This window comes from Apus apus, chromosome 1 (assembly GCF_020740795.1).
Source record: "Apus apus isolate bApuApu2 chromosome 1, bApuApu2.pri.cur, whole genome shotgun sequence".
NCBI classification, from domain to species: domain Eukaryota; kingdom Metazoa; phylum Chordata; class Aves; order Apodiformes; family Apodidae; genus Apus; species Apus apus.
This window is the reverse complement of record NC_067282.1, coordinates 95,465,940-95,485,992: the sequence shown is the minus strand read 5'-3', so window position 1 is coordinate 95,485,992 and position 20,053 is coordinate 95,465,940.

The following is a 20,053-nucleotide window of genomic DNA, read 5'->3' as shown; positions in this document are numbered from 1 at the left end:
GTTCAAAAATCGACATAACTACAAATTTCACCTTGTGCTGCCATAGTATCTTATTGTGAAAACATATATGGATCTGCAGAAACTTATTCTACCTGCCTCGAAGGGACTGAGATACACAGTGCAAACTTATAAGGGCTGGCAGTTGTAGAACATCAATAATTCAAAATCTGTGTATGACTCACACTGTCCAACCCATCCCCCCTAAGGTTACTTTTACTTAATATTCACAGGAGGCACATTGTTATTTCTTCTTCAAAGAAGTCATGAATAACTTACCATTCATTACCCAAGCTCTTCTTTTTTTTACAATAGACTTCGCCTAAAAAAATAAGTAAGCATAGAAAACATTGATTTCCCAAACTCTTAAAATATTCTTAGTCAACTTTTGTTGAGCATAAGAGTATTATTCAAAAACCTTAGATGCAGAAGATTACATTTTTGTTTGTTTGTCTAAAGGAATTAACCTTTTTTTGTAAACAATATCCACCTCTGTTCCTAAGAAAGTAACCCAATGAAAAAAAAAGAAGGCAAGAGTTAGATTAGATTAATATTTGCATTTATCTACAAACCAGTATATCACAAGTCACACTCCAGACTACCACAGAAATGTGTACTGCTACACTCCTGGTACACCTCGCTTGGCAGAAGATGGTAAATTCTCAAGCACTGCACCCTGGATAATTTTAAATGTCTCAAACCAGAGTGACTTCTTCTATCCACCACGGGAAGGAGCAATCTCTCCCTCTTCCATGGGAGCAGGTGGAATCTGTCACCAGTCAGCTGCTGGTTTTCTGCTCATAAATCTTATGAACCAACTGGAAATGGTACCTCTTTGAAAGCAGCACGAGGCTTGTCATCAGTTACCACAGTGACTTTTGTAGAATTGGGCCACTTGGTTGGGCTAGAACATACTTCTTAGGGATTTTGTTTTGGTTGCAAGACAGGTGATGGAATTGGGATGGGATTAGGACTTTGTTTTACCATCACTGTCAGCCAAAACAGACCCCCAAAAGGGTCTTGCCTATAGCCCCCCAGCTGCTCAGTCTTAACCCATGCTGCTCACTTCCTGCCATTATCCCATGTGCTTGAGATGCTATGGGGAATCAAATCAGGATGCTGATCTGGCTTAAAATAAACCTTTCCTTTTTGAGAGGGTGACCTAGCTTCCCTGAGACAGGCCCAAAAGGCAGACAAGACGCATGATACAAAGGATTCCCTGTTCTTTCTTCACCTGTGACTGAAAGAATAGAGGGCAATGGCAACAAACCTAATTCTAGCAACCAGAGGTTGTTTGCCTATGCCCTATGACAAAACTACTTCTATAAAGAAAACAAAGCCTCATTAATGTTTACAAATATGTAAAGGGTGAGTGTCAGGAGGACGGAGCCAGGCTTTTTTCAGTGATGGCCTGTGACAGGACAAGGGGCAATGGGTGCAAACTGGAGTGTAGGAGGTTCCATGTAAATAACAGAAAAAACTTCTTTCCTGTGAGAGTGACAGAGCACTGGAACAGGCTGCCCAGAGAGGTAGTGGAGTCTCCTTCTCTGGAGACATTCAAAACCCGCCTGGACGAGTTCCTGTGTGATGTGCTCTAGGTGATCCTGCTCTGGCAGGAGGGTTGGACTAGATGATCTTTCGAGGTCCCTTCCAGCCCCTAAGATTCTGTGATTCTGTAACACTGTGAAAACACAGGTTTTCATCATAGAAGGCTCTTTTCTGAAGAAAACAAAAGGCCCAATATGCAGACTGGATCTACTTCTTACAGAAGTCTGCTGCCTTCCCAGAGACTGGGTTAAAGATGTGAAGAGAAAGTTTCCTACGCTAGGATCCCAGGTTACTAATCATTATTGATTTTTCAGGTGGACAGCAATGAAGTTGCAACAAGAAGTCTGAGTGCAATCAAAACAGACTTCAGGGCCTCGAGCTTGGTTAAAGGATCAGCAACACAGGAACTGTTCTATATCCTTCCAGTTGTAGTGAATGATGAGGGAAGAAACAGGAAGATCTAACAGATCAAGATCTGGCTTCAAACCTGGTGTCACTGGCAGAATTCTGGGGCTTTTGATCATGGCTCAGTCTACACAACAGCAGGCCTGTTGGAAACAGATGGGGTACACCTGTCTCAAAGGGGGAAAGGACCTTTGCACAGGAGTTAGCAGGACTCATTGATTAAGACTTAGATTTGATTTGAAGGGGGAAGGGTATAAAACCAGACTTACTAGAGATAAGCCTGGGGGCGGCACACCGGTGTTTGTGGGACGTTATGCTAGCAAGGCCCTTCTGTCTGCCATCTCAGTGGAAGCAGGGGATGGAGTAACATGCAGCAGCAAAGACACAAGGGTTATTGATTGGTTAGAAACCATGGAAGCACCTGAGAAAGGTCACGTAGGAACTAGTGGCAGGATCAACAGCCCAACTGAAGTGCATCTACACCAATGCACCATGGGCAACAAACAGAAGAGGCTGGAAACCATTGTGCAGCAGAAAAACTGCTGTATAGTTGCTATCACAGAAACATGGGGGGGTGACTTGCACAACTAGAGTGCTGTAATGAATGCCTATAATTTTTTCAGAAAGGACAGGCAAAGAAGGAGAGGTGGTGGAGTGGCCCTGTAGAGTGTTTTGACCGTCTAGAGCTTGATCGTGACGATAGGGTTGAGTGTTTACAGGTGAGAATCAAGGAGAAGGTCAATAAGGTAGATATCACAGTGGAAGTCTGTTATAGACAACCTAGCCAGGATGAGGAGGCAGGTGAAATATCCTATAAGCAGCTGAGAGAAATCTCATGATCACCAGCCCTTGTTATAGTGGAGGACTTCAAATTATTAGATGTCAGCTGAAAATACAATACAGCAGAGAGGAAACAGTCTAGGAGGTTCCTGGAGTGTGTGGAAGATAACTTCCTGACACAGCTGGTGAGTGAGACAACTCAGGAAGGCACACTGATGGACCTTTAGTTAGTGAACACAGAAGGACTTGTGAGTGATGTGATGGTTGGAGGCTGTCTTGGGCATAGTGATCATGAAATGATAAGATATTTAGATTCTTGAAGAAGTAAGGAGAGAGATAAGCAGAACTGCCACTTTGGACTTTTGACAGGCAGACTTTGGCCTCCTGTTTAGGAGACCGGTTGACAGAGTCCCTTGGAAGGCAGTCATGAAGGGCAAGGAGCCCAGGAAGGCTGGACACTCTTCAAGAAGGAAATCTTACAGGTGCAGGAACAGGCTGTCCCCATGTACCAAAAGACAAGCTAGCAAGCAAGAAGACTGGGTTGGTTGAACAGAGATCTTTGGCTGGAATTCAGGAAAAAAATGAGAGTTTATGGCTTTGGAAGAAGGGGCAGACAACTCAAGAGGACTAAAAGGATGTTGTGAGGTTATGCAGGGAGAAAGTTAGAAGGGCCAAAGCCAAACTAGAAATCAATCTGGCTACTGCTGTAAAAGACAAATAAACGTTTCTATACATACATACATTAGCAACAAAAAGAGGGGTACGGAAAACCTCTGTCCTTTATTGGATACAGGAAGAAACATAGTGACAAAGGATGAGAGAAAGGTTGAGGTATTTAATGACTTTTTTGCCTCAGTCTTTAGTAGTAAGACCAGTTGTTCTCTGGGGGAAGACAGGGATTGGGAGCGGAATGCAAAACTCCATAATCTAAGGGTAAAGAGTTAGTGACCTGCTACTGCTCTTAGACACACACTGGTCTATGGGACTGGATGAGATCTACCCAAGGGTACTGAGGGAGCTGGTGGAAGTGCTATCCAAGCCCCTTTCCATCATCTATCAGCAGCCTTAGCTAACCGAGGAGGTTAGCAAATGTAACCCCCATCTACAAGAAGGGCCAGAATATGTAGCCAGGGAACTACAGGCCTGTCAGTCTGACGTCAGTGCTGGGGAAGGTTGTGGAGCAGATCATCTTGGATGCCATCATGCAGCACATGCAGGATAACCAAATGATAAGGCCCAGGCAACATGGGTTTATGGAAGGCAGGTCCTGCCTGATGAAACTGATCTCCTTCTATGACAAGGTGACACACTCAGTGGTTGAAGAAAAGGCTGTGGATGTTGTTTACCTTGACGTTAGTAAAGTCTCTGACACTTGTTTCCCACAGTATTCTCCTGGAGAAAATGATTTCTCATGGCTTGGACTCATGTCCGCTTTGCTGGGTAAAAAACTACTGGCTGGTTGGCCAGTCCCAAAGAGTTGTGGTAGATGGAGTTCAATCCAGTTCACAGCCAGTCACAAGTGGTGTTCCCCAGGGCTCAGTACTGGGACCAGTTCTCTTTAATACATTTATCAATTATCTGGACGAGGGATCGAATGCACCCTCAGTAAGTTTGCAGATGACACCAAGCTGGGTGGGAGTGTTGATCTGCCTGAGGGTAGGAAGGCTCTACAGAGGGACCTGAAGAGGCTGGATCGATGGATCAAGGCCAGTTGTATGATGTTCAGCAAGGCCAAGTGCCAGGTCCTGTATTTCTGTCACAACAACCCCATGCAATGCCTGGGAACTGGGCTTGGGGAAGAGCGGCTGGAAAGCTGCCTGGTGGAAAAGGACCTGGGGGTGTGGGTTGACAGCTGGTTGAATATAAGCCAGCAGTGTGTCCAGGTGGCCAAGAAGGCCAACACCATCCTGGCCTGCATCAGGAATAGTGTGGCCAGCAGGTCTGGGGAAATTATTGTTCCCCTGTATTTAGCACTGGTGAGGCCGCACCTTAAATACTGTGTTCAGTTTTGGGCCTGTCACTACAACAAAGACATTGAGGTGCTGGAGCATGTCCAAAGAAAGACAATGAAGCTGGTGAAGGGTTCACCAGTTTTATGAGGGGCAGCTGAGGGAACTGTGTTGTTCAGCTTGGAGAAAAGGAGGTGCAGGGAAAACCTTATTGCTCTTTACAACTGCCTGAAAGGAAGTGACAGTGAGGTGGGGTCAGTCTCTTACCCCAAGTTATAAGTGATAGAGAAAATGACCTAAAGTTATGCCAGGGGAGGTTTTGATTGGATATGAGGGAAAACTTCTTCACCAAAAGGGTTGTCAAGCATAGGAACAGGCTGCCCAGTGAAGTGGCTGAGTCACCAGCCCCACAAGTATGTGAAAAACATGTAGATGTTCTGCTTACAGACACAGCTTTGTGGTACACTTGGCAGTGCTGGGTTAATGGTTGAACTTGGTGATCTTAAAGGTCTTTTCTAACTGAAATTATTCTATTACTAACTTGGACCAGTTCCCAATCCAGCTCTTTCCATGGCCTTGAAAAGACTTGTGCTAATGTGACTGAGAGAAGGGTGGCATAGGAAGTGAAGTAATTATTGTAGCACTGAAAGTTCACTGGTTTCTGCTAGTATAAAACAATCTTGAAACTAAAGCACTAGCGACATTGGATGAAATGAGCACCTTATTCTAGCCCAAATTTGCCTCTCTTCTGATTAAATTATAGTGTCCTCTCTGTTTTCAGATTTTTTTTATTTATGTAGATGCCTAAAACTGTGATGCCTCCAACATCTTAATTTGCCATTAATAAGACAAATTGATTGGCCTTCATCAGTGTCTAACATGCCTACTTCAGGGCACAAGTATGGTCCTTAACATGACTTTCTTCTTAAGTCCTGCACAGAAAGAAGGGAGGATATTGCTTTGTCCTTGGCACCTCAGTACCTGTTTGGTACAGCAGCTTCACATCAGGCATGTGGTTAAATGCAAGTCCATGTGTCACGCCTGAGGTAGTGTAAGCCCAAATGGGAGTGTAGAAGGTGCCTTGTAGCCTCTTGCAGGTAGGCACTGCATGCCCACACCCACACGGTCTGCATTGCCAGCACCTCAGCCCCAAAGGGATCATAGAATAGTTTGAGTTGGAAGGGACCTTAAAGATCATCTAGATCAACCCCTCTGCAATGAGCAGGAATATCTTTAACTTGATCAGGTTGCTCAGGAGCCCTGTGCCTGTGGACACAGGTCAGCCAAAGGGGCAGGACAGGCCCTTCACAAAACAAAGGGCCTGTGTGCAGATTTCTCTCTCCAACTGCATTTCTCCTCTGGGGGACAGAGAGCCTGGTGTAGCCACTACAATGTCAGTAATGACTCAAGCTGATTTGTCCCCTTAGCATGGAGGAGATGTCAGCCTGGATCTGGGCTGAGCTGGCCAGCCCTGCATTCTGGAGTTCTTTCCATTGGAAAGCATGAAAAGGAGCAGGACTTTCTACTCCTCCTGGAGGTGGAGAAAAGAAGTAGAAAGTTTTCAGTTTGTCAGCTGAGCCAAACACATGCCTGTGCAGTGAGTGAATGGCTGTGCTTGTTCCCTCACTCTGCTCAAAACCTGCTTCTTCCTCAGCATTGCCCTGGTTGAATTTTTCCCTCTCCAGCTCATGATGTGCCTTGTCAGTCCTCTGCTGACACAACTCCTATGTCAGCCCTTTGGCTAAGAGCAAGCAGAGCTTTCTGCTAGTCAAACAAGAGTTTGGCTGAGGACAGTGCTGACTTAGCCCTTTACTCCTAATTGAGTTCAAAATGGAATTTCATCCTTGAGGACATAAACATTCTGCAAAACCAGCTCCTAAAAGAGAATACAGAGTGCAACAACAAAAAAAACAAAAACAAAAACAAAAAAACCTCCAAAGCCAACAAAACACAACAACCAAAACACAACAACCCAACAGCAGACAGCACCAACACTGAACTCAGAAATACAACAGATCAAAAAAAAAAATTCAGTGGCAAAATGCTAGTGAACAACTCAGGTTTTAGCTCTTCCATCAGCTACCTAGAACCATGCTAAGCTTGGGTTTTGCAGCAGTGCTCTGCAGTGGCAAAGAGGTGTTGAGACAAGGAAAACACCTAGATATCTGTGGTGTCTGAGCAAGTCAAATTGAGGAACATACTGTCAATATGTGTTCAAAAATGCTTGGAAAATATTTTCTAAGCAACCATGGCTTTAATTTATCTCCTACCATCACTAAAATCTGAAAGTACATGTAACACTATCACTATAAATATAGGGGAAATCTATCTAGCAAGTGACTTACGATTGTAATAGCCATGCCACTTTCAAGGTTATGTGTGTATGTATTTATATGTATGTTTGGTTTATGTATCTTTTATGTATATGCATGTACATATACACGTACAATAAAACTTTTTTTCTATGTTGTTACACTATGGGCCATATTTCTAAAAAAAAACCCCACCCTGTCCCACAAAGCACAGTGAGCTCTTGGAAAAAATAAGAGTGGAACATCTCCTTTATGTGGAAAGGCTGAGGGACCTGGGTCTCTTTAGCTTGGAGAAGACTGAGGGGTGACCTAATCAATTAAATTAAATAATTAAATAAAATTAAATATGTAAAGGGTGAGTGTCAGGAGGGTGGCACCAGACTCTTCTCAGTCATGTCCAATGACAGGACAAGGGACAACAGGTGCAAACTTAAGTATAGGAGGTTCCACATAAACAGGAGGAAATCCTTTTTCACTGCAGGGGTGACAGAGCACTGGAACAGGCTGCCCAGGGAGGTTGTGGAGTCTCCTTCTCTAGAGACATTCAAAACCCACCGGGATGCGTTCTTGTGTGATGTACTCTAGGGGATCCTGCTCTGGCAGGAGGGCTGGACTAGATGATCTTTTGAGATCTCTTCCAACCCCTAAAATTCCATGATTCTGTGATCAGCAGCTCAGTGTCATAGCAGATGTTTCTCAGTTATTAATTTATTTTTTTAAATCTTACTCCAGGTGGTGGTACCAAGCAGCAGTTTGCTCATTAGACAGTCATAATTAGCTTCCATGAGGGAAAAGTTAGAGCATGACACATACTATCAGACCAAGACTTGGCCTCATGTGCCACTACAAATTCAACAGAAGAAATGTAGCAATATGATCTAAATCCCAGCAGCCCAACTCTCTTTTCCCTACAGAGCCTCTATTTCCCAACCACTTCTGTCAGCACTAACAACTAGGCAGAAAGTTCAGGCAGTTCCTTGAACTCAGGCCTGCCTGTGATCTCATCTCCAGGTTAATTTTTCATACAGATCAGCCCATTTCAGTTGCTCACTGGTGGTCGCATGTATATGAAGGCCCCCCAAGAGTGAAAAGTGTCAGCAGTGTTAGAAAAAGAGGAGCCTTGACAGAGATCAGCTCAAACCCCTGTTGGGCAACCTCTCACTTGCTCTTGAAGCTGTTCTGATGTGTGAAATGTATTCCCAGGGCTGGGACTCAATAGCACAAAATGGGTGGGAGACCTCAAGGCAGGACCACACACCTGCTTGGTATTTCAACACAGTGTAGAGCAGTCAGGGAGTCTGGGGTTATCACCTAGCCAAAGAAATAGGGACAACTGGTTCAACTCACTCAGCCAGGCAGAGGCAGCCCTTGGATCAGGTCTCCCACAGCCCGAAAGTTAGAGAAACCGAGGGCCCACCTCCGCTCCCCAGCCTGCTGTTATGAGTGGTACTGGTGCCCCAGATGCCAACACCACTGGTGCTCAGAAGGAGCCATTAGTTACCAGCACTTTCCCAACGACTGAGACAGCATTTTCCAAATAATGTAAAGAAAGGAAAGAAGAGAAATAGCCAGAAACTTCCTTTCAGGTCACAGCTTCAGAGAGCAGAGGTGAGGGACCCTGTTAGCACTCTGCCGATGCACCCACATGTGGAGGCCTGTGCACATGCATGGTCTGTGCTCTGCTCTACTTAACTGGTCTTCAAAGCTTCTGAGCACTGCCTGTTACTGCCTGCTGTTGCCTGCTTTGAATGCGTGGACTCTGAAGGCCCAGCACAGGCAGCGTGCAGTGCTGGAAGCGGCATATTTGCCACATTTTAAAAATAACACAATGCATGGCTTGTGCCTTTGCTTGGAAGATATCTAAGTGCTTTATAAATATGCATGAAGCATGTGCCAGAGACATTCTATAGACTATGCTGAGGCGTGTTCCCAAGAGTGTGAGGATCCACAGAGGCAATTCACAATAAAGAAGCACTATTATTGTCTGTTCTTCCCAGTTCACCTTGAGAAATGAGATGTAAATACTGCAATAGCAGCTCTGTCTGTATCGCTCAGGCAAAGCAGCCAGTAAGGAAAGAAGTATTTAGATGCAGCTCCTGAGTTATATTACCTCCTGTGAAGACACAGCCCATTGCTTTTTCACGTGTATATGTCGCTTCTCAAAACATGCTAAATCACACTGCTGTCTCTGCTGATTAAAAGAGACTTCAAATGAGGGTTTATACTCAAAGTGATGTTGCACAAACCAAGAATTATAAACAAAATTAGTATCAAATTATGGTATCAAGTACTTTGGCACCTACCTATCCAGCCAGCTCTCTGAGCCTGCCATGAGGTGTTGAATAAGGCAGAGATGAACTTGCAGAGACTAATGTGATCAAATGGGGAGAAATCCATTCTGTGACTATGCAGTCAAGTGTGTGAGCCTGGCAGGAGGAGATTAAACAAGACTGGGGTGTAAATTTATTTTAGTTAGAAGTATAAATCAGTTCTTAGACACATTAAGGAGACACTAGGCTGGTAAATAATGACACAAGCACAATAAACATACTCTTGGCAGGAATCTGCTCTTAGGACACAATGGTAGTGATTCCTGAGATTTGATGAAGGAACAGAAAATAACCATAAAGAGAAGGAAAATGCTATCAGTGCCCAGTGTGTATAGAACAGGGGACTAAACAAATCAGAACAACCTTGAGGCATGCAGGCCTCCCTGATGTTTCTTAGCTTCTCAGCTACCCACTTTCCACTTGAAAGCCGTAAATAATGAAAAGAAGGCCCTGAAGCACTTCAACAACAAAGCAGTTTCCAGGTATTCTATCAGCAAGAGCAGTTCCTTGTGTTTATTGTGGAGACAAGACAGCATAAACATTGTTCAGGCTTCATCTCATTGGCTATTATAAGACTGAAAACAAAACAAATCACCTCCTCTACCCCTCAGCTTCTCTAAGCTAGCAGATTCGCTCCACAACTGCACTTTTGTGTGCTTTTCTGAGGTAGAGAGCTCCAGAACCTTCCCAGTTAGTCAAGGAATTAGGACATGGACACAATGTCTCAGAAAATAAGATGCTTTTTTACTTTTTTTCCCCAGAGGTACAAATGTTTTTTTTTTCCCTCTCCAAACTCAAGATTATGACCATAGGGTTTATTTGGTCAGGACCTTTAAGAAAGAAGGCTTTTAACTGGTTTGGGAATAGCTTCCAGGACACTATTTAGTCACTGAGGGATGATCAGAGGATGACCTTTCCATGTTCTGGACTTCTAGTCCAGACCCATGTTCACATTAGAAAGAGAACCAGAGTGAAAGGAGATCTATACAAATGGGAAACAGACAGGAAGCAAACACTAGAAACACATGCTTTTTCACACATGCCTAGGACCTGGAATCCCTCTGTCCTGCTGCTTCTACAAGACCCAGTCTGCCCAGCATGCCAAATGAGTAACTGCAGAATGACTACACCACAAACTCTGCTCCCAGTGTGCTTTGATCAAGTCTGCCCAATATGCTGGGACTTTCCTCCCATATGCACTATGGCTCTGTCTGTCTATCTCCCCTCCTTCAGGCTGGAGAGGGGAGCCAAGCATAGCATGGGCCTCCTGTATGACACTGTGAGCCAGGAGCAAGGGGTGGCTGGTGCTGGTTTCTGTCACTGAAAGCATAAGCACTAGGGGCCTTTGACCCCAGGTACCACAGAACTCTTCCAGTGTTACTTTTCTCCAGCCAAAAACTACAACATAGAGTCAATCTTGGCCACTTCCTCCAAGAAGCAGGGAGATAATTCATATTGCCAAGCAAATGTTCATCTGCCAGGACTCAGACTGTTTTTACTTTGTTTTGTACCCTCTGCATCACTGGTAATGCACCTCCCCATCTCAACAACTCTTCAAGGAAAGCTGCAGCCAACAGCAGTCTCAGTCTGTGCACAACTCCTGTTCAGCCAGGAGGATGAGTCCTGAAACAGCCCATGTAAATACAGGTGGTAGCAGCAATCCTTACATAAAGTAATAGGGATCAAACTGAAATTGCCTCCTTATCTTTATTCTCGCCACCTCTCCTCATGACAAGACTGATGGTCACAGCCAGTTGTAGTCTGTACATACTTTGTGAAACGAGATCTCCATTACTTGCTGGGCTCTACTGATCAAATCTTTATCTCTTCCTTTTCAGGCACTTGTACTGCCTTCATATTCCCTTTGCAGTAATCCAGAAAATTTCCTCCATCTTGCTTTCTGGCACGCTTTCTGGAGCACTAAAAGCACACAAAACACTCTTTCTGTTCTCAGCCTCTGTGCCTAGCACTGCATTATTCCCAAGCAGCCACCTATAAACTTCTGCTTAGCTTCTGAAGCCATGGTCTGAAGCATGCCTCAAGTGCCAAGTTTTCTAAATCTCCCTACTGACTTCATGTGCCTGTCAAATTTCAAGAGTTGCTAAGCAGGCCAAATAGAAGTAATTTATCTTGGAAAAATAGTAAAAGGCATGCCCCTGACACTATGGCATCCCATTGCGAAATTGCAAGCATGGAAACACTAAAGCTGCTCAGCAAAAGCTTTGAAAGAACTTTTTTTTTTTTTTTAATGCAGTGTGGACAAAACAACAAATTTCAGTGTCCTTATGCTTGGAAGTGTTTGAACTAACCTAGGCAAGTCTTCCCCAAAAACACTGATCTGAAGTGGCTACTTGACCCAGGAAATATCTACCAAAATGGTTCAAGATTAGAAAAAAAACAACCCAAAAAACAAATAATAAATGTGTAGATCTAAACTCTGGACAACCTGTACTATACATGTGCATACATATACTCATGCATGCCATGGAAAAGAAAAATTAAATTTTTAGAAACAGGTAACATCTTGCTCTGGCACCGTTTTGCACTCCTCACTAGTTTGTCTGGCATCAGAACAGTCTCATAGGGTAGCAAGAGAAGTTGGAGCACACCCAGCTTTCACCCCCACTGGCTGTCAGGATGCTCACAAAGATGTGAACTCGGAAGACGTGCTGCCAATGCCAAAAATTTAGAAGTAGCTGAAGTGCCCCAAAAGCTAGGAGGAAGGTCTGTTTGGAAAAACAGATCGGTTTAACATACTGTTAGCTTTCTTTAAAGTCAGGAAAAATGTAACGTTTTTCTCCAGGACAGTAACAGTTTCTGGGGCAGAGGGAACATCTTGCTGTATACCAAACATTTCTCAGACACTATGAGGAACAATAAGCCTCTGACAAGCTATCTTAGCTGTATCCATCTGCATCCCAAATGTGAAACACTGGCACAAGTGGCAATGGACCAAATCCTCTTTTACTCACATCCAAAATCTACATGGTGCCCCTCAAACCCAGACATGCATCCATCACAGCCTGTGCAATCCCCACTACTCTCTTCTTTCCCATTTCCCCTAAGGAATCTGGATAATGAAAGATTTCTAACTGGAATGGCTAGTGTCAGTGGTTAAGACAGAGATTTTGAATGGGGAAGAGAACCGCCCTGTTGTCCTCTCACGAATTTCACATTTGTCCTTTCTTTGTATGAGATGTTGCTCTCACTATACCGAGGATGACCTAACACTCAGAGGCACAAGTTTTGCTGCACTGGCAGAAGTGCTTCTTTCTCCCACCCAGGTGGGACCTCGCAGGGTCAGGACAAAGGGGAAGAAAGAGCCTTTCCAGAACACTAATAGGCTGTGTATTGAACTGCAAATCACCCTTAGGAGATAACGGGTGGGCTGTCAGCAGGAAGCAGTGAAGCAACCCATGTGTGTGTGTGTTTCAAGCTACCGCCTGCACCAGCTATCACGCATCTAGTTACTCTCATAGATCTCAGCTGATCTGGTCTGGGAATTCCTCTCTTTAGCAGCCCTGTTGTGACAGCAGATCAGTATTGGCGAGGAAAGCTGGCATGCAGCTTTGATACTTGTTAAATATCACAACAGGTAGAGGAAATAAGAAAGCAAGCGCTTCAGCCAGAGTGAGATTCAACTGGAGTTAACACCCCTCAAACTCAGACCTCTATTGAAGGACGGGCTTGCACGCTTTCAAAAAAAAAGACTCGCATGTATTCACTCTTGAATCTCTCTCATATCTCCTGCCATGCACTACACAAATTTAAATATCTGTTCTCCTCCTGTTTATTTTGTTTAGCACCTCATTTTTAAGGAGCAGCTTCACCATGCACAATGAAGCAGCTGCCAATAAGTCACTAGGATAGACAGCCTTGTTTTCCACAGGGAAGTGTGTGTAGTCAGAAAGAAATGAAGCATCTAAAAATAATGCCCTTAACATTCTACATGCAGCTGTTTTTCTCCAGTTTTCCACTGGCCCACTGCTGTATGCTGATGACAGTGTAAGAGGAGATCAGACAGCCAGCTCAGTACTTTTCCATGGAAGGATGAAACCTCTAAGAATAACAATTTATCAGAGGAGCTGTGTCTGTTTGACCTGGCTCATTTTCAGAGATTAGTAACCAAATAACTCACAATGTATTGTGTTGACTTTGTGGGCTTTTTTTATCTAAGAAGTGATTTTCATGTTTCATCAGTTCTCTGGGTGGGGGGGGTGAAGAATGCACATCTGTCTTCCAAAGTGGATCAGTGAGAGGATAATAACAAATAACGATAACTTACCCATGTGGAGTGCCTTTCATCTTGAAGGATCCCAGAAAAGCTGTAGTTTGTGGCTCAGTCCATACCAGCATCGCTGCAACCCTGCAGAGGTAACTAGCCAGCCTGCAGAAAGATCCATATGTATTGTTGGGGAAATGATTGCTTTTGAACTGACAAGTCACGTGTTAGTAGATTTTACACACTTCTGCTTCTCTAAGGCAGAAAGAGATCTTACACAGTAGCAACCAGCAGCTCTCATCCTCCACACTGCCATATGAACAGGTCAGGTGAAGAGAGTAGTAATACAGCCCTGTTGTAATGGAGGAGACAGTCATGAAGAGCTTGGAAAAAAAACCTCAACATGACAGAAACAGACTATCATGATCTCACATATAGAAACAGACCCTGCATCACTGGCTACACCTGTACTAGGAGACTGCACGGTGGCAAGGCCCATGCACCACACCTGAGGTCAACTGGCACAGACTGGCCACATCTGTGCTATTAAACTCTCTTGGCTCACAAATCTGGGTGAATGCATTCAAGCTGCCTGTTAGGAATAGTCCGTGCACTGAGGGAGCTGGCTACCCCTGCCACCACCACTCCAGGCGCTATTAAATTAGTAACTTAAATATTAAACAGTCAGGAAAATCAAGCTCAGTGCCTGGGCTGAGACCCCTGTAGTCTTCATTTTACTAATACAGAAATAACTAGTGACTTCATTGAAGTAGTGTCCCATTTGCTGCTGGGTTTGCTTATACCCAAAGCACGGGGTGTACACAAAGTCTAGGTTAAGCTGGAAAATAAACTTAAGGTCCTTGCAGATTCAACGTGGCAAAGCCTGCCTCAATTCAAAACCACCAGAATGGAAATGAAGCAGCCAAGGATGTTTGCAGATTACACTACTGAGATCAAAAAGCAAAACCCATACACCAGCAAGGAGTAACATTCCACTGTTATTTACCTCCATGCATTCAAAGGCATGGAGCTGACAGACTGTGCTTATGAGATGTACCTTCCAGGTCTTTCCCAACTTGAGCCTTAACTACTTTGATGACTCAGAAATGCCAGACGCAACTTCAAAGCAACAACTTTGGTAGGCTGTTATGATAGGATCTCCAAATTAGATGTCAAGGATATACATATTAAAAGTATAATGGCAAACGACGAAGACATGAATGCGTTGCTTGAGCCTCTGGAGAAACTGCTCAAATTCTCAACAGAGACCTGAAATAAAACTACCTGGCTTCAGTGCTGGTGAACAGTATAAGGATTCCCTTGGAGGAGGCTATCTGAAGTCCCCAGCCACCCTAAGGGGCAAGGGAAAGTTCTTTCCTGTCTCAGTGGACATCTGTCAAACAAAATGGGATACATTTTCAAGGACTCTGCCAAATTTAGACATTCTGTATGCCTGCTTAGCTGTCATGACCACTCTGGAGGTCACACAAAAAGAAATAGCTCTCACAGCACAAAACCGAGTGAAGCAGATTGCGTAGCAACCTACTCTTTCAACTATAATACAAGCTTCTCCATTCCCTCCAGGAAAATCCTGTCTACGTGCTATGATGCCACATCCCATCTTGAGTGCTAAATTTGTCCAACACACAACATCTGGGAGATACTCACATGCACATGAAGAGCCCCGTCCTGTGACACAGTGGGAGGAGCCACATGGAACCACACTTGCTCTGAATGTTTGCCAGGCAAAATAGCACTGGATACTATATATATAAAGGTGCAATTTAGAGGCCCAAGTCTGCTCCTCCTGAAGGCAATGAGAAAATTGCCACCATCTGCTGCTACTGCTGATCCTTCAGGAGACCCTCAGAAGAAGCTGCAGTGAGGTTCTGTCATTGTATTGGCAACAGAAACTCACAACATGGTGGCAATACGTGCTGCAGGTGGCCAAGACATACACACAGCTGTTGCAAACACCCAGCAAGACAAACCCCAGTGAGAATTACAAATAAATTTAGCCCTTTGGAAAATAATTATGGCTTATATCATAGTCTGAAGTTACGAGCTGGGCAGAAGTAAAATCCATTGTCATTAGTGATGTGGCTATTTTCTCATCTAGTAGTCTCTTTCCAGATGTTTCTGTGATATTTTTATGTGAATTTTCTTTCCAATAATCTCATTTTGGAATCCAAATAAACTCAGAAAAACTCAAAATATGCAGCTGAGGTCCATGCCATATGCTGCTGCAGCATTCCCAAAAAATTCAACAAATCATTATGCTATGCCTGCACACAAGTCCTAGGTCCACTCTGAGTATAACATTGTCAAGATGCACTTGGCCATGAATCAAGGCTGCATTTAAGAATGGCAGAGCAGACCGGGATTGCTCAACTCAGTCCCAATAATAATCCCTTTTTTCTCCAGAAACATCTATCAGATAGCAGTTTGATTTCTATTTTTTCTTTAGCCTCTGTTCAGCCAATACATACAATTCTGCAGAGATCATTCTCATAGCGTGGTATGAACCTTGATTGTCCCTATGAATTGGAGACTGGAAGAACCTAAAGACTTAAGGTTAAGTGTTCATTGAGGTATTCTCTGACCCATACCACAGTGCTTGTGTTTTTCCACTTGTCTTGGCCTCCACAGGGTCTGCTCCTTATATCCCAGACCAAAGTCCAGTGAAATCCAAGAAAAAAATTCTGAATTTGAAGTCTTTGCTCCGGAACACATAAAAAATGATCTAAATTGGATTAAGACTGAGCAAGCTAGAGGGTTAGCTGCTTTGAAACAAGTGGTTCTTAGACCATTTGGATTTCACCATTATTTTGTTCCATTGTAAAACTAGCCTGGGAAAAATAAATTTATTTTACCATCAAATAACATTTATTTTCACCTTTCATGTTCCAGTATGTTATAATGAAAGTGTACTGGCCCGAAGGCAACTCTAGTTCAAGGGAATCTACTTCATAGATGATGGTTTCTGGGAGAGAAGTAGAAAAAAGTTTAATTTTCATGTCCTGTATCCCAAAGCAGAATTGTTCATGAGATACACTCCACTAGAAAGAAAGGAGCCTTCTGGGTGTCAGAAAACTGTGTATGAAAATAAAACTTTGAACATACAGTAAAACATTTGCTGATTGTAGAAATATTCCCACAATTTACAATGTCACGGCATGATAAGGTCTCCACAGCCAAGTGAGGAACTGCATTGATGGTTATTATACATCATGCCTGCTCCCATCTTTTCAGGAAGCCGGATTCCCCAAGTATTAAACTGGATGCACTGAACTAGCTTGATGATGATCATGCAGAAGGACAGAGGAAGAAGAAATTCTCCTGTTGCAGGGTTTTCTCCCAGCTGTGCTACTCTAAAGGCTGGTAGAGCAGGAACATTTCTACGCTTCGGCACAGACAACAGGCCCTCCTGAAACAGAGAACACCACTGCCATCAAACTGCAGAGCTGGGAAAATGACTGCATCTCTCCACACCTCCATGTCCTGAGCAATGCTTTGTCAGCCTTGGCTATTTAGTCCATGCACTCAATCAGCCAGGGACTGTTTTTTCCAAGATATTTATACAATGCTTGGCAAACTAGGATCTCTAGACACTCTCAAAACACAGAAACCGATAAGAATCATCACCATGCCCAAAATTTAAATTCAGAACACATTAGGTACTACCTGGGGGGGAAGAAGAAACTTCAAGTTAGACTACACTTGGAAGATCCTAAGTAGGACACAGAGCTAAGTCTGAACTTTCACCCTCACTCTGAGCTCATGACTTGCAAGTGCTTGCCTTACTTCAGATTTTTCTTTTATCTTAGTTCCCACATGCAGCAGGGGTCATCTGCAGCCACAAGGTTCCTTTTACATATCTGCAGTTACCAAGCTCTGCCATCAGGTAGACAGAGTATTTCTGCATGTTGTGATAGAGAATGCTGCCATTTGTCCACATTTCTTTCTCTTTCCTAGGTTGATCCATCCACAGTTCCCGGATTTCACATACCTGGGAAGTCTCTGTTCACATCTACCACCAAGGGAAAGTCGTGAAGGGTCTAAAGTTTCCTGCCACTCTGGGAGCACCTCTATGCCCAAAACAGTCTTTCCCCTGGGCCCTAAAACTACTGTCAGCAAATCCCTTCCTCACCTCTCTGTTCCTTAGCCCTGATTCAAACAGAGAAGAAGGTCAGCAGCACACAGCTGATTTGACATCAGCGACCTGTTTGGGACAGAAGAGCTATGAATTTGCTTAATTTTTATGTCAACTATTGCACAACAGTTGTAGCTAGTAGGAAAAGCATGCAGGAAATGCAGCAAGCATAATCCCAAGATGAATGATACTTTGCTTGAAACGTTTCTGCAGTGACTGTGAAGAGCAGGACTTAACTACAGCCTCAATGCAGAACAGAAGGTGGTATATTCTCTCACCCTGCCTCCCAGAATCAGGAAGACTGGAGAAGAAACAGAAAGGATGAAAAAGGAATGAGAAAGTCCCTGAGCCCTCATAAATCTGCCTCAGAATTGGCACCAAAAAAAAAGTATATTAATATAGATATACTGTTTACTAGAAGTGTATGAATGGAAAAGAGGTCAAAAATCACACCACGTGAAAAGAGATGTAACAAAATGCCTACCCCAGCACGGTCTGTTGACATGTTTTTGCTCTTGCTCTAATTGTTTAACAGATAAAAATATTGTGAAGATCACCTGATTTCTTAATTACACAGTAGAAAGATTACTTGGCCCAAATCTATAACCCTGAGCTGGAGGTAGTTCCTGGTGAAGACAATCTAGTGGAGTAGGCTGAGCTGCCTGTGCTTTTTTCAGGACTATTATCCTCAAATTAAATACTTCAATGATTTTCTCTCCCCACCCTCACTATCCACAGCAGTGCCAGAGCCTGGCAATCATGTGCAACTGTGCAATAACAAACTGGCAAATTCACAATGGAAGTAAACCATATTTCAATTAGGAATCATATTTCATTTTTAAGCATCCAAGAACTTATTTAACCAGAAGCAAAAGAAACCATTTTCCCAAAAATTAGGAATCTGCTTACTAAACGAGAAGTAGAAAAGGATTGCTATAAGATACCATTTATTACAGAAAATTTACTGGAATAGACCACTCTTCACTTTATATTATTGTTGGTTAGAAAACAAACACACACACACAAAAGAGAAAGAGAGAGAGAGAGATAAAAGTTGAAGAGATTAAATAGTCCAAACATCAGTTTCAGCTGTACTTGTGCAACTCCAGTGAGGCCAGTGGATAGCTCAGAGACATCATGTAGAGCAGGATTTAGAATAGCCAGTGCAGTGATCATCTCTTAAAGGTCTAACATGTACACAACTCACTGGTAGGACAAATTTCTGGACTAGAGCAATACTACAGGAAGGAAAGGTGGCAATAAACATGGAGGTTCATCTGTCCTCGAGCAGACAGATTTATAAGTCTCCAATAAGGGAAAAGATGGATTTGTTGAACATCAGGTTAAATACAGAGATGAAAAAATTGCACCAATATCATGTTAGAAAGTTACTAAAGACCACTTAAAAAGGGTGAGGGGGACAAATGAGTTCTTTCTTGAGATAGTATCAGAAGGACCCAAAGAGAATATCAGATGGTACATGGTCATCTCTTGGACAAACAGTTCAGTGCCACAAGGGCCTGCAAATATGCTCAGTGTAGCTTTTTATTTTAGGTGGAGAAAGATACTAAGGTTTGACCATGCCTTTTGTCCACTTCCAATTGATTGGCAAATTACAAATTGAGAGCTCATTTGAATGAAGTGACAGAGTTCAGTATTCTAAAAAAAAGGAAACAGGAGAGCGGAAGAAAAGGAATTATAGATCTCAGGAGATCAGCTAAGCAAGTGGCTAGTAGAGTCTTCTAGGAAGATAAAGGAGATAGCTGTTAGTTAGTAAAGGATACTATATTGAATGTGCAGTGGCAAACCAAAAGATTCAAAAGAAAGGTCTTGATGCAACCTCTGAACCTGCAATGCTGAATTCCTCAATGACCAGAACATCAAAACAAGCTTGTGCAAATAATGAAAGCAAAAGTAGGTAACTAAGGATGAGTGAAGTGGAATAGATAAAGCACATAGGAATAAAAATGAATGTCAAGTGACAAGGGATATGAAGGCAATAAGAAATAAATTAGAGTAGCGAAAGTGGTGGTTTTCCAAGTAAGAGTGAAGGGTCCATAGAGATTTATAGTATATGAAAATATGCTTCTTTCTATATGCACAAAAAGAAGTTAATTGTGACTTAGTATTACTGAGGAAATAGTAAGGTAGGCCATGGTGTAGAAAACATGACCCAAAAATACTTTGATAAATTAAGGGTGTTCAAACCATCAGGGTCTGAGGAAATTCTCCCTCGCATGCTAAGAATCTAGTATCTGGTAAATAGAAAATTATCCACGAGCCAGCAATGTGCCCTTGCTGCCAAAAAGACAAATGGAATCCTGGGTTGCATAAGGAAAAGTGTGGCCCAGCAGGTC